We start from the raw sequence: 14,435 nt of genomic DNA on the forward strand, positions 1-14,435 counted from the left end.
GGGGCCGGGCTGCCTCTCACGTGGCGCGCGGCGCGGAGAAGGGGTGCGGGCGGGGGCAGAGGCCGTCCTTTGAACCCCGGAGGGTTTGAACAGCACTGGTTTACAGTCCCTGGAGTCTGGCTGACCTGTCCCCAGAGTGCAGGACTGCCTCGGTAAACAGCCCGAGGCCTGTTTGCTTCTGCGGCCTTGAGGGTTTGCGCGTCATGGTGCACCGCCCCCTTGGTTCCCAGTTTAGGAGTGGGACCCCTAATATGCGGGATTCAGTGAGAACACAGGAATTTAGTGGTGAGTCAGCTTCATTACAGCAAGCCCCAGGAATTTAAAGGCGTAGGATTAACCACACCGACTTCAAAGTGCAAAGACAGCGGGACTAGAAATCAGAACCCCTGGATCCTGTCTCGGGTTCTGCTATTAAATAAGCCTTGTGTCCTAGGACAAGGAATTTGATTTCAGTTTCTCCATCCGTGGGGTATAGTTAATACTTGCCGTGTTTGCCCTGCAGGATTAATTTCTTTTTGAAACACGATAAAAGTAAGGTATATCAAGTAAGGGCGACTCTACATTTTAGCTATAGAAGCATTTCCGTGGATTTTGTGGTTGTTGTAGCTAGAAATGAATTTGGGAGCCATGGAAGAGGTTAGATAGCTCAAATTAATTGATCAGTTTAAGAACTAAGCAGTGAGACTTTACTGCAGGTTAAAACTACAATTAACTGGCAAAATCCCCACTCTGGCTTTAATTTAGTACTTCTAATTAACATATTTACTCTAAGCTTAGTCTTTTCTAAAATTACTTTTGTTTATAATTTTGGAAAGGCATGAGTAGAAATGAGAAAAATATTTTACAATTTTTTTACAAACCTCACGCATATAAATGTTCAAAACTTGTATATTATCAATGACATTAAGTTGCCTGCCTCCTAAAAAGAAGAATAAAATAACTTTTTTCTTGCAACTCATTTGTGTAAGAAACTTTATGCCTCTTAACCTGCTGCCAAATTTTAATTTCTGCTTGAGTTACAGTAAGCAGCAGAATATACTTTGACAGTTTAAACCAGAAATAGAATGTTTTTAAGACTGTTTTAAGACCAGAAATAGAATGTTTTAAAACCTGTTTCAAAAGGGTCCTCTTAAGAATTAGACTTTGTTTTGGATCAAGATCACATACTGGCAGGAGCCCTCATATGTGAAAATTGCAAATACTTAAAATAATACAGTTTTATGCTTTTAAGATGTGCTATGTGTCTGTGATAAAAATTAAGTGACAGAAATTTGATATGAGAAAAAATGATTTGAATGTGATTCAGAAATAGTTAAGATCACAAATCAGTGAGATGAAGGGAGAAAGATGGAAATAGTCTCAAATAACAGAGAAGGAAGCTGCCTGATAGAAAGTTTTGAAGAAATGTTCAGATTAATGTGAGAATCCCTTTATTGTTCATTATACTAAGCCATATCTCAGCTACCATGGATGCTTCTCTCTTTCTTGCAGCCAGATAAGTGTAAATTCAGCAGGCCCACTATAGTGGGCCTTAAAACTATCCAGGCAGCTGGGAGAGTTCTGAAAATGTTGTGGGAGGTGAAGGAGCATTGGTGGCTTCTTGTCCTTCACAGTGATGGGCTGTCTTGTGGTGAGCTGGAGGAGATGTCAGAGACGCAGTGGGGGCACTGGAGAGTGTGAAGGGAGGAGGAGCCAGCGCAATGCATTATCTAGGGAGAGGGATATGGATTTCAGGGAATTGTGAGAGTATATGGTATATTTGTCCACTTAACAAAACTTAACCATCAAGCAACTCTTGGGTCAAACTGACTATATTTCAGGATAAGTCTCCTGATTAGGATGTTATTGAAAAATGAAGGGACATCAAATGAAGGGCGCTTCCTCCTTCAGCCACCCTGTTCACATTTCCTGGGGACAGGAACTGTGTCTACTTACCATGGCACCCATCCCTGAGACATAGTATGTGCTCAATAAATAGTAAATGAAATAAATGCATGAATAGGTTTTGGCATACCTGATTAAGAGGCCTTATTGCCCAACTGACTGCAGAAAAACCAGGAGATAAGCTGAGTGAAGAATCATTTCTTAAACCATTCTACCTGGGAGGCAACATACTGTTGTTAAAGCATGGGCTTTGGCTTTTATGAGGTCTAGGTTTCAGAGCCCAACTCTGAAAATTAGATTTCTCTTATTTAATTCTGATTTGGTTACTTAATCTCTTTAAGCTTTGATTATGGAGAATGTTGTCTGTTTCATAGAGTCATTATAAGGCTAAACCTAAAGGGCTTACCATAGTACCTAGTTCAAAGTAAATACTCCACGAGTAGTGGTGATTATTATTATTATTAGCAGTAATAGTAATTATTGTTATAACTATTACTCTCTCATGCTTGTTTTATCATGATCAAGGTAAAGAGAAAGTTGAGAACAGTCTTTACTTATGATGGCACAATTTCCCGCATAAACTGTGGTTTTCTGCCTGGGTCATGCCATGTTTTAGGGATTACAATTTGAGAGGTTGGTCTGAACTCTTCTTGCCTCTGAGTTTTGACTCCCCACATTTATGCTTATTGACCTGTCCCCTAGTTATATCAAGACACCAGGCCTCCTAAACTGGATTTCTACCTTCATTCCAGCTACCTCTGGATTCCAATAGGTGTTCTGAAGCACGGCTTTCATTATCTCAATCCATCTCTCTTCTTCCTCCCTGACTCCATGTCTCCTCATTAGTTGTCAGGTGAAGGTCAGTTGCTTTGAGTTGTTTCGTTGCTGAATCGCTTTCAGTTTGGTTTATCCAATTTGGCCTGGATGGCTTAGAGTTCTGCCATCTTCCTACCAGCTGTAGCCCAGATCTCAAAAAGCCAGTTACTCTCTGTTTAAAGCAGCACTGAAGGCAGAGGGAGCCGTAGTCTTTGAATCCATCGTGAGGAGGCAATGGCCTCTGTATTTACAGGGGCCCAGAGTGAGTTTGCAGTCAGTTTTGTCAGTTAAGGTCTACAGCTTGGTTATCGCTAACAATTTCTTTCTCTGCCTTAGTGTACTCTTGCTGGACATTGGTAGATTTAGAGTCTTTCCTGAGTCTCTTTCCCCAAACCAGTCTTCTTTATTAAAATTTTTTGAAGATTCAAATAATAACATGGCATTTTCAGATCTGGATGTCTTTAGCTAAGCATTTGTTAGAGCTATAAAAGCATCCTGATGATTACTCCCATAGAAGTCACTCCATTTAGGGGTTTTTCTTATACCTGAGGAGGTGTATTTCTTGGCAACTGTTTTGGCAATTTGAGTGGCTATTTTATCTTTTTAATTTTATCCACTTGCTCAGCATATATTCCATAATTAGGTTGTTTTACCTTTTCATAGCAACAACTATAAACAAGCTAAAATACTTTTAGTCCCCAATTTATTCATTCTCAAATACTCATGGAGCACGTCTTACGTGTAAAAAAGTGAACTTTAGGGGCGCCTGGGTGGCTCAGTCGTTAAGTGTCTGCCTTCAGCCCAGGGCGTGATCCCAGGTTCCTGGGATTGAGCCCCACATCAGGCTTCTCCGCTGGGAGCCTGCTTCTTCCTCTCCCACTCCCCCTGCCTGTGTTCCCTCTCTCACTGGCTGTCTCTCTCTCTGTCAAATAAATAAATAAAATCTTAAAAAGAAAAAATGAACTATACATTGGAAATGTATAGAGATAACTAAAAATAATGGCTAACATTTATTGGTTATTTTCTAAGTGCCAGGCACTGTCCTAAGGGCTTTGTAGTCATTATTTTACTTAATCCTCATACTCATTCTATAAGGTAGGTATTATTATCCCTATTTTACAGATAAGAAAACTGAGCTGTCGGAAAATTAAGTAACTTGCCAAGTCACACAGTTATGATGGGGCTGGATAACCAAATAGTGGAATATGACTCCAGAGTTTATGATTTTGTCAAATACAATCACTGCCTTTAAGATACTTAAAGTGACAAAAATTAAACGTGAACCCATAATAAAAAAAACCAATCCAATTTAAAAATGGGCAAAGAATCTGATAGGCATTTCTTCAAAGAAGATGTACAAATAGCCAATCAATACATGAAAAGATGCTCAATATCACTAGCAAATGCAAATAAAAACTATGAAAAGATACCATTCACACCCACTAGGATGGCTAAAACCAAAAAATAATGAGTGCTAGTGAAGATAAAGAGAAATTGGAACCCTCCTACACTGCTGCTGGGTATATAATATGGTACAATTACTTTGGAAACCAGTCTGGTAGTTCTTCAAAAGGTTAATGAAAGAAAGAATTACCATGTAACCCAGCAGTTTTACTCCTAACTATAGATCTAAGAGAACTGAAAGAATGTTCATACAAAAATCTGTACACAAATGTTCATGGAGGCATTATTCATCATAGCTAAAACATGGAAACAACCCGGAGTTATATCAACTGATAAATTGACAAATAAAATGTGGTTATCCATACAATGGAATTTTATTTGGCAATAAAAATAAATGAAGTGCTGATACATGTTGCAACATGGATAAGTTTTGAAAGCATTATGAGAACATGTAAGTGAAAGAAACCAGTCACAAAAGACCACATAACATGTCATTCCATTTATAAGAAATGTGCAAAATAGCCAAATCTATAAAAACAGAAATAGATTAGTGGCTGCCAGGGGCTGAGGGAGGAGGGAATGAGGAATGACTGGTTGGCACAGAGTTTCTTTTTGGGGTGATGAAAATGTTCTAAAACTGAGTGTGATGATGGTTGTACAACTTGTGACTATACTAAAAACCATGGTATTATATACACTTTAGGTAAACGAATTGTATGGTATGTGAAATTTATCTCAATAAAACTGTTATAAACCTAAAGTTACTGAAATAGAAAGTAACATTTGGTAGCTAGCATAGAGATGCATAACCAAATACTATGAAAATTTGGAGTAAAGGCACCTTTCCAGGCTGCTGCAATTAGGACAACTTTTGGTAAAAATGGGATGAGGCATATGGAATTGGAGGAAAGGAAAAGAAGGTATTACTTGAGAAAGAATGACAAAAACAAGAAGGAAATTACAGCCTATGTCTGGCTGGAAATTGAGGGTCTGGTTTGGCAGATGTGCTTTGTGCTGATGGTTACAATAGCCCAAGTATTGCCACACTTTGGAGAATAATGGGAGAAAGTATTTAAAATTGTGACTTTGCCCCCCAAATCTAAGGTGTGCTGTTATGACATGGTGTAAAGGAAGAGTAAAGCTTGAAATGATAAACTGGTCTAGATCATGGTGGGAGAGGTATGAATACCAGGTGAGGAGACCATCTCTGACTCTTTTCTTTCTGGAAGCTCTACATCCCATTTCCTTATTAGCTCATGTAGACATACATGAAAAGACTGCCAGCCTTGGGGCAGTCTGTGGGAAGTAGCACCTGTAGAAAGAGCCTTATATCTGAGTACAATGTATTCTTCCCAGTTTCTTGGTCCTGTGGTAGCGTTACGATGTTCCTCCTCTGCCTCAGAGTGGAAGTCAAATGTATGTCAAGCCTCAAGCCCCATAGCATGAATTAGAGAAGTGATACATACTGATCACAATTATTTCACTCTGTTATGTTCCATTTCATAGTTATTTTATTGAGCATACCATGTAAAAACAAATCTATGATAGATATTGCAGGAGCTTATAAAAAGACATCACTCAACAGTTCACGTTAATGGATGTAGTTTTAAGTTCATGTTGAAACTCCATAGGTGTTTTCTTCACTCAGCCACTAAAAGTGATTGGAGGAACTGAGAGGTTCTGGAGATCCAAAGTGAAGAACTAACTGCTTCATATACAGTCACGGTGGGGTGAGGGATCAAGGGTGAAGCTGCTTTCTGGCACCCATTCCCAGCAGGAGGCCTCCTGTTCCTGTCTTTATCTTCTTGGCTTTGTTCTAACAAGTCTGCTTACAAGGAGAATTGTTCCTTCAAACTCTGGTCTAGAGCTCACCCAGGCTATGTAGTGAGTTAAGGACAGGGCAGCCCAATTCAGACCCAGACCCAGCAATCCATGTGCGGTGGGGGAAAGACACCCTAATGAAAAGCTGGCCACTGGAGAACTTGAGCTTAAAGTTTAATGGAGATACAAATCATACTTATCCCTAAGAGGATAGCGACTAAATTTCATTTCCTCTCCTTCCTGTACCTTCACTCTGCATCACACTATGTGTGTAAGTTCTGTCTGTCCATTTCCTTATTTTTCCATTTATAACATATTTATCATAATGTAAATATAAAAGGTCACTATAGAAAATTCAGAAATATGTAATGAAAACAACTAAAATGACACATAATCTCACCATCCAGAAGTAACCACTGCTAACATTTTGGCATATTTCCTTCCATTTCTATATGCACATATTTTTTTCCCACAAGGTTGCAATCATACATACGTGTAAAGATATTTTGTTTTGTATTTTTATTTTTCACTAAAAGTTGTATAGTGAACATTTTCTGTGTCATTTAATTCTTTTTTAAAAATGTGATTTAAAAAATTGGGCACAGAATGATTCCCTAGTATTGGACATTATGGTGTTCTCTTGGTTTCACTCTTTCACCATAATGCCTTGCAAACACTTCCTCTTTTAGCCAACAAATGCAGCTGTTAGAAATACTAAGTCTCATGGAGCTCTTTACTGACCTTTTGCTGCAACAGCTTGGTAGAAACAGTATCACCAAGCCTTCTCCCTGGGGACTGCCACACAACTGTCCCTTTGAAGACATACTGACTCCTCACTTTCTTCCCACCTGGTTGATCAGAGGGACCAGCTGCGATACAGGTAAGCTCTTTCAATAAACAGACTGTTTAGAGAGATTGTTGGCTTTGATTATGAACTGGAGAGCCAAATGAAGGGTAATGTGACTGAAGCATTTAGGTATCCACTCCAGCTGTATCTGGTTCCTTTATGCGTATGTTTCTGCATAGAGCGCATTCATAGACTTCTCATAGTTTCTCTGTAAATAAGAGGTGAAAAGGGTACCAGCCCTAGAGGCAATCAATACCTGGGTGCACTCTTGGAGTTCTCTGTTTTGGTATAGTTAATACTCTTCTTTAGTAGGGTATGAATTTATTTTTTCTGGTTTTTTTTTTCTCTCTCTCTCCTGTTATATGGTAAACTTTGTAACACCGGATCCAATTTAATTTTGATTCTGTATTAAAATTACTATGGGCATCTCAAATATATGGAACACCATAACGGACATATGGAAGACAAAGAGAACACCTTGCCCTTAGGGAACTTACAGTCCAGTAGGGGTGATAAGATAGGCATACAAATAACTATAAAATAAAGTAGACCAGGTTGTAAGAATATTTTTAGTGATGGAGAAATGCTCACAAAATAGTGTCATGAGGAAAATTAAGCTGGACACTAAAATGTATATACAAATTGAGTTCTCTTAAAAAGTACACATATAAAAGACTGAAAGAGAAAATTCTCAAATGCTAATAGTGGTTGGTGATGGACTTAAAAGCGATTGTAACATTCTTTTTTATTCTTTCAAACATGTTTTTACAATGAATCTGTATTACTATTAGAATCACTAAAACTATGCTTTGTTAAATGAGGGAGTACTATATAAAAGCACAAAATAAAATGGAAGTAGGGAGGAACAAAGATTGTATCTACTGGGGTGGGGCAATTGGGAAGGCTTTAAGATTTATGTCTTTCCTAATAATGAAAAACTTTCCTTGGAAATAAATACCTTGGAAATAGATAATGAAGTTTTATTGAGTTGAAAAAGCATATTGTATTCCTACAACTTTTTTCTCCATGACATTTGTCTACAATCTCTCTCTTTCTCTCTGTTGACTATAGCTCTAGTAGCTGTTAGCTGCATATTGCCTTTTAAATTTTATATTATTTTAGACATGTCTTTCAAATTTTTTACTGCATATACCACAGAGAGGTATTTCCTGAATCAATGGCTGTTGTCATTCACTAATCATATTCCTAGTTAGAATATATAAACTTGGTAAATAATCTATCCACTCATTCTACTGACCCCGGAAGTGTTTTATTTGGTCATTGGCTGGCAAGGGCTGCTCCTTTATTCTCTTGTTCTTCTGTATCTGTTAATAGTCAATGCACAGAGTGCATATTCTCCAGGGTCTAATAGGCCTCTAGGAAAGAGACTTATTGTAATACTTCACAAGCCACCTGCTTCATCAGTTGATGAACTTCCTGTTCTCTTGCTGGATGCTCTGGGTGATATAGGACTTCCCACAGTGTGTGGTGAAGTGGCAGAGTTTTGTCAGGACAGAATTTAGGTGACATGCACAGACTTCAGCTAGCCTGAAAGGTGAGAGTGTTGAGTCTGTATGACCTTGGATGAATTATTTACTCTCTCTATGCTTTAGTTTCCTCTTGTCAAATGGAAACAATAATAACAACTACTTCATAGGCTTATTTTTAAGATTAAATTTGTCATTCATATGCATTTGATGTATAGTTGCTATTAGTATGGTGTATCATAGACCTGGAGGACTGTGGTGGCTTTTTTTTTTTTTCTCCTTAATAGATTATAGGAAGAAGAGGAGGCAAGAAAGCATGCTGAAAGGATATGATCATCTTTTCTTTCTTTCTTTCTTTCTTTCTTTCTTTCTTTCTTTCTTTCTTTCTTTCTTTCTTTCGTTCGTTCTCCAAAATAGTAAGGGACAAAGAACATGTACAGAAATACTTGCTATACAATGTGATCTATGCAGTGACAAAAGTATGTTCAAAATATAGAAGGGGGAATGATGAACCGGACTGGGATGAGGGAGGACTTTGGAAAGAAGTGCTACTTGGGCAGAGTTTTGAATGGTAAGTGGGTATGGGGAGGGGCAGGTGAGGCTGGTGATTATTGGAGTTGTGCCAGGTGAGGAGGGTTGGGTTAGCACTTTGACTTAGGGATGGTACTGGTGGAACTTGGACTGGGGGGGAGTCTTTAGAGATGAGACCAGAGAAGAAGACAGGATCCAGCCAGTGAATAAGATTGACCTCACCCATATGGAGATGTACATTTCTGTCAGGGCTTCTCAAAGGGACTGAGTGCTCCCTGAGCCCTTTCTCCTACCTCTTCCAGAGCTGCCCTAGGCTTATTAATTCCATTCCTATTAAAGTGCAGCCCTGGCTGGGCAGACTGGTTTAGTACTGTCTCTTGGTTATTCTTCTCTGTTTGGGAAGCATCACTCCGTAACTTCCCAGACACACCTGCTTATCTACTGTTATGCTTCCTCCACTGTTAACTTTCCCCTGGCAACACCCAGACGGTCAGCAACAACTGGGAAGCTGTCCCTGACCCCTCGAATATCATCTCAGGGCTGACTCTGATCCAAACGAATTCAAATGTGACTCACCTAGAGAGACAGATTTGCACACTATAGAAACAGAGTTCCAGGTTCCTATAGCAAATCCAGCAAACATGCCTGTAGTATCAGCCTGAGTGAACTGGGTTCAGTGGGCATCCCACATAGACTACCGAGGGGCTGGCAGTACGTGTGGTGGGTGTGCTGCCTGGAGGGGGTGCCTGTGAGGCCTTCCTCAGACCCAGCAGGGCGTGGCTGGGTTATGCTGGCCCCTACTCTTTCTCGCCAGAGACAAATTTTCTACCTTTCTCTTTGTTCCTTACAGAATGCCTCTCTTCTCAGTGATGGTCAACATGCTGCTGCTAGTCCGTGATGCAGGTGAGTCACTTTTCAAAAAAACTTAGTGGGTATTTCTGAAACAGTGTGGGGAAGAGTGAGGAAAATAGTGATTTGGAGATTTTAAAAAACCAAGCAAATGATTTAATCTCTCTGAACCTAAGTCTTTTCATTTGTTAAATGGGAATAACAATGCTATATTTGTGTCACAGGTAATATTGAAGGACAGGTGGGAAAATCTAACAGGCACAAATTGTAAAATATTGTTTTTTTAAGGGGCACCTGGGTGGCTCAGTCGTTAAGCGTTTGCCTTTGGCTAGCCCTCCGTCAGGCTCCCTGTTTGGCGAGAAGCCTGCTTCTCCCTCTCCCATCCCCCCTGCTTGTGTTCCCTCTCTCTCTGTCTCTCTGTCAAAGAAATGAATAAAATCTTTTAAAAAATATATTGTTTTTAAAAAAATATATTGTTTTTAAAAAATATTTAATTTATTTATTTGAGAGAGAGATGGCAAGAGAGAGAGGACGAGAAGGGGGGAGAGCAAGAAGTAGGCTCCCCACTGAGCAGAGAACCCCGACATGTGGCTCAATCCCAGGACCCTGGGATCATGACGTGAGCTGAAAGCAGACGCTTATCAACTGAGCCACCCAGGTGCCTCCAAAAAAGTTGTTTATTTTTTTTAATGAGAACCCCCCTCCCAATTTGGTTTGTCCATTTGAGTCCATATTAGATAATTACACTTACTCACACCTATGATTTGAACTTCTCTAACCAAAACAAAAAATATCTGGATATTCCACCTCACTTCCAGTGACTCTGACAAATGTCGATTTAGGATATAGTATCACAGAATATTTGAAATCAGGCCTGTCCTGAAAAATCTGAATGGGCAGTCAATGCAGGGTTTTTATAATTCTTCATTCTCAATTCTTCAGAAATATTGGGATGAGGGGTGCCTGGGTGGCTCAGTCGTTAAGCGTCTGCCTTTGGCTCAGGGCGTGATCCTGGCGTTCTGGGATCGAGCCCCACATCGGGCTCCTCCACTGGGAGCCTGCTTCTTCCTCTCCCACTCCCCCTGCTTGTGTTCCCTCTCTCGCTGGCTGTCTCTCTCTCTGTCAAATAAATACATAAAATCTTAAAAAAAAATATTGGGATGAACAGTGTACAGATGATGAAACTGTTGATGTAATTCAACTAACCAAAAGTATCTATGCAAAAATGCTTTATAGATGCCCATATGTCTAAAACCTGCAACATAACTACTTCACAAAGTGATCAAACAATATGTTCTCAGGCATAGGCCATCTCCTAGGGACCTGCAGCAGTTTGCCAAAGGTAGCAGCAGCTTGAAGACGTCCTCAAGCTCCAGAGATCTACTCGGAGTGAGTGCAAGGCCTGGTCCATCCAGATTACATTTACTGGCTCTTTTCTTTTGATGCTTGGTTACAGATTACATTTACTGGCTCTTTTCTTTTGATGCTTGGTTACTGTGTTGGTGTGTAGGGAGGCAATCCACTCACAGCCAAAAACAAAACAAAACAAAACACCAAAACCCCAACCAGATAAAAGAATGAGTGTATACATAGGTGAGAAAGAGAAAAGTGTATTAGTTCTAATAATACCTTACATTTTATAGCAGTATTGGTAGCCTAATACTGTATGCTAGGTACTATAGTAAGTGCTTGAGACGTAGTACCTTTCTGCAGTTTTGAAAGTGTTTTCTCACATTATCAGCTGTTTGCTGAGCTTTTGCCTCAGTTTCTTAGGCATTGGGAAGCTGAAGACACAGTGGTCTAGAAATAACAGATTGAAATAGACAAAAGAGTGATTCAGATTTAAGTGCACCATCTGCAGACACATCGGTCAGAGGTTGGCTTTTGTATTACCAATTACATCATCAGTAGATTGTGTTTCACGATTCTTTGGCTAGAGTCTTCAGATTCCTGAGTCTGAGACCCTTTCCCTTGGGAAGAAGGGGTTCAGCTGCAGCAAGACCTCCTGGGTATAACCTGAGAAGCTAAAATTAAGGACCTCTCATGAGTAAGCTACATATTTTTATGGGAGATTGGGAAGAGGGGCAGCTTACTAAGGTATCCACCCATCTGGTCCCCTCTTTCTGTCTCTCTGGAAAATTACTGAGCAATGTCATATAAAAACAGCCCCTAAGATCTGAAGGTATTTTGTAATAGCCCCAGGGCAGGTATTTTTATCATAATTATACACTAGGAAGCTGTAACTCAGAGAGAATAAGTGACTTACCCATCACCAAATGACTAGTAAGAGGGGCTTAGAACTAGAACAAAGGGGGTGCCTGGGTGGCTCAGTCGGTAAGCATTCGACACTTGATCTCAGCTCAGGTCTTGATCTCAGGGTCATGAGTTTGAGCCCCACTTTGGGCTCTGCAGTGGGCGCGGAGCTTACTAAAAAAAAAAAAAAAAAAAAAAAAAAAAAAAAAAAAGAACTAGAACTTAGATTTACAAATCTTCAGACAGGAATTTTTTAATAACTATAATCCACTGCTTCTTGATTGTAACCACATCAGAGAAATAACAATTTGAGCAAGAAAACATTTCATGTTTTATATGCACATCCATCCTTCTTAAGGTTACGCAGGTTATTTTTCCTTGCCTTCTTCTTTCCATTCTCATCTGTTTTCCTTTAGAGTCATTCATATATTTAATTAGCTGTTGATTCATTCGTCAAGTTTAGGATGAGCGTCCACTCTTAGATGGAAGAACACAGTTCAGATGGAGTGCCGTGGGGCCAGACTGCCTGGGTTTGAATCATAGCTCTACCACTTACTAGCTGTGTGTCCCCGAGCAACTTACTTCACCCCACTGTGCCTTGGTTTTCTCAGTAGTAAATTGGGGATAATAATAGTAACTACCTCTCTGTTAGTATGCAGATTACATGAATTAAATTCAGGAAAATCTCTTAGAATATGTCTGACGCATTGTAAACAATAAATGTCACCTGATGTATTAGTGAGGATTCTCAGAGCAACAAGCCAAGACAGTCTATATGAAGAGAACATGTGATTGTGGAGGTAAGAAGTCCCAGCATCTCTGCAGTGGGCAAGCTGGTGACCCAGGAAAGTGACGGTATCGTTTCGGTCCAAGTCTAAAGGCTTCAGACCCAAAAGGAGCCTACGTTTCAGTTTGAAGTCCAGCTCAAACAGCCTTTGACTGATTGATTGAGGGCCACCCACATTAGAGAGGGCTGTCAGCTTAGTTTACCAACTCAAATATTGACCTCATCCAAAAATACCTTCAGAGACATGCCCAGAATAATGTTTGACCAAATTCCTGGGCACCCTGTGACCCAGTCACATTGGCACATAAGATAACACTGGATATTTTTTTAACTGCGTTAAGTCCTGTGCTAGGCACTGGTGAAACAGGATGTTTAAGATATGGTCTCTGCACTCTGGGGACAGTCTATGCCCAGCCCTACCAACAGCCACGTGATTGCTACTGATTAATGAGCAGATTGCATCTATTATTCAACTGGAATGTACCCTCCAGCATATCTCTCTGGCTGCTTTTTGCTGGGTGGATGGCTTGGAAGCTTCCGTGCCTATGAACTTTGACCATTTGGATTTTCCTTTGGTGCTTCACCTATTTTTTTCTTCTATTTCATCTCACCTCATTATATCAAACACTCTCCTCGGAAGCCCACTTTTTAAAGTAAATTAGAGAGGGATTGTTCTGATGGAATTGGTGAAGGAGTGGAGGTCTCACTGATTTGGTCTTCCCCTGTCTGTCAGTGACAATTTCTGGGGAGGGCTTTAGAAAAACTGGTTTTGAAAAGATTGAATTGGATGACCTCTAAGGCTTCTTCCAGCTCTAACATATCAGGAATGTATTCCATGTCATGATTCCATGAATAATACAGAGTGCATGGCTGTATTCCTCAGAGCCCTCAGCTCCTACTCAGGATAGCTCTGCCCAGACCAGTAGGGATTTGTGGCAGATAGAACAGACTGACTTACTAAAATCTGTTTCTGCCTTTCTGATTTGCCTTCCTGGCTTGCTGAGACTAGAGAGTAAAAAACTACATTTCTAAGATTGCTTTACAGTTTAGGTTCTGGGGATGACTTAAACTCTGCCAGTCAGATATATCTGCTCAAGCATTAAACTGCCAACTGGTTTAAGTGGGGGAATGGTGCTGGTGCAATCAGCATGCGGTGTGCATGCGCTCTCTCGTGCTAGTGGGACTCTTGCAGGTGCGTTTGGCTCTGGAGTCACTGTTTGCAGTGACGACTTCTGATCCGGCAGAGACAGCTGCTCCACTGGCAGACCCGCTCTGAAGTGCTGTCCTGAGCCCAGCACAATGGGAGGAAGGACTGAACACACACACTGCTAGTCTCCCCTTCTGTGCCCTACTTTGGGCTCATTCCTCCAGCCTCCCAATGATTTTGTAAATGTCTACGTCTATGTACTAAATTCCTTACTGCTTGAAAGAGCTAGAATGATTTGTTTTATCTGGTTTTTTTTTTTTTTTTAAGATTTTGTTTATTTATGTGACAGAGAGACAGCCAGCAAGAGCGGGAACACAGCAGGGGAGTGGGAGAGGAAGAAGCAGGCTCCCAGTGGAGGAGCCCGATGTGGGGCTCGATCCCAGAACGCCAGGATCACGCCCTGAGCCAAAGGCAGACGCTTAACGACTGCGCTACCCAGGCGCCCCATGACTTGTTTTATCTGTTATTAAAGCCTACCTGATACAGCACTCACTGGCCTTTATGAATATTTTACTAACCTCATNTGACTTGTTTTATCTGTTATTAAAG

The 14,435-nt window shown here is 40.4% G+C and overlaps 1 long non-coding RNA gene across 1 annotated transcript; it reads left to right on the forward strand.

Annotated features, from left to right (window-relative positions):
- Nucleotides 1-33: 33 nt before the first annotated feature.
- Nucleotides 34-11,888, forward strand: LOC117801968. Its single transcript, XR_004624891.1, has 3 exons — nucleotides 34-152; nucleotides 9,641-9,693; nucleotides 10,941-11,888. It is a non-coding gene; the product is annotated as an uncharacterized LOC117801968 (long non-coding RNA).
- The last annotated feature ends 2,547 nt before the right edge of the window (nucleotides 11,889-14,435 follow it).

The sequence above is a fragment of the Ailuropoda melanoleuca genome, chromosome 1 (genome assembly GCF_002007445.2).
Source record: "Ailuropoda melanoleuca isolate Jingjing chromosome 1, ASM200744v2, whole genome shotgun sequence".
In the NCBI taxonomy this organism is placed as follows: domain Eukaryota; kingdom Metazoa; phylum Chordata; class Mammalia; order Carnivora; family Ursidae; genus Ailuropoda; species Ailuropoda melanoleuca.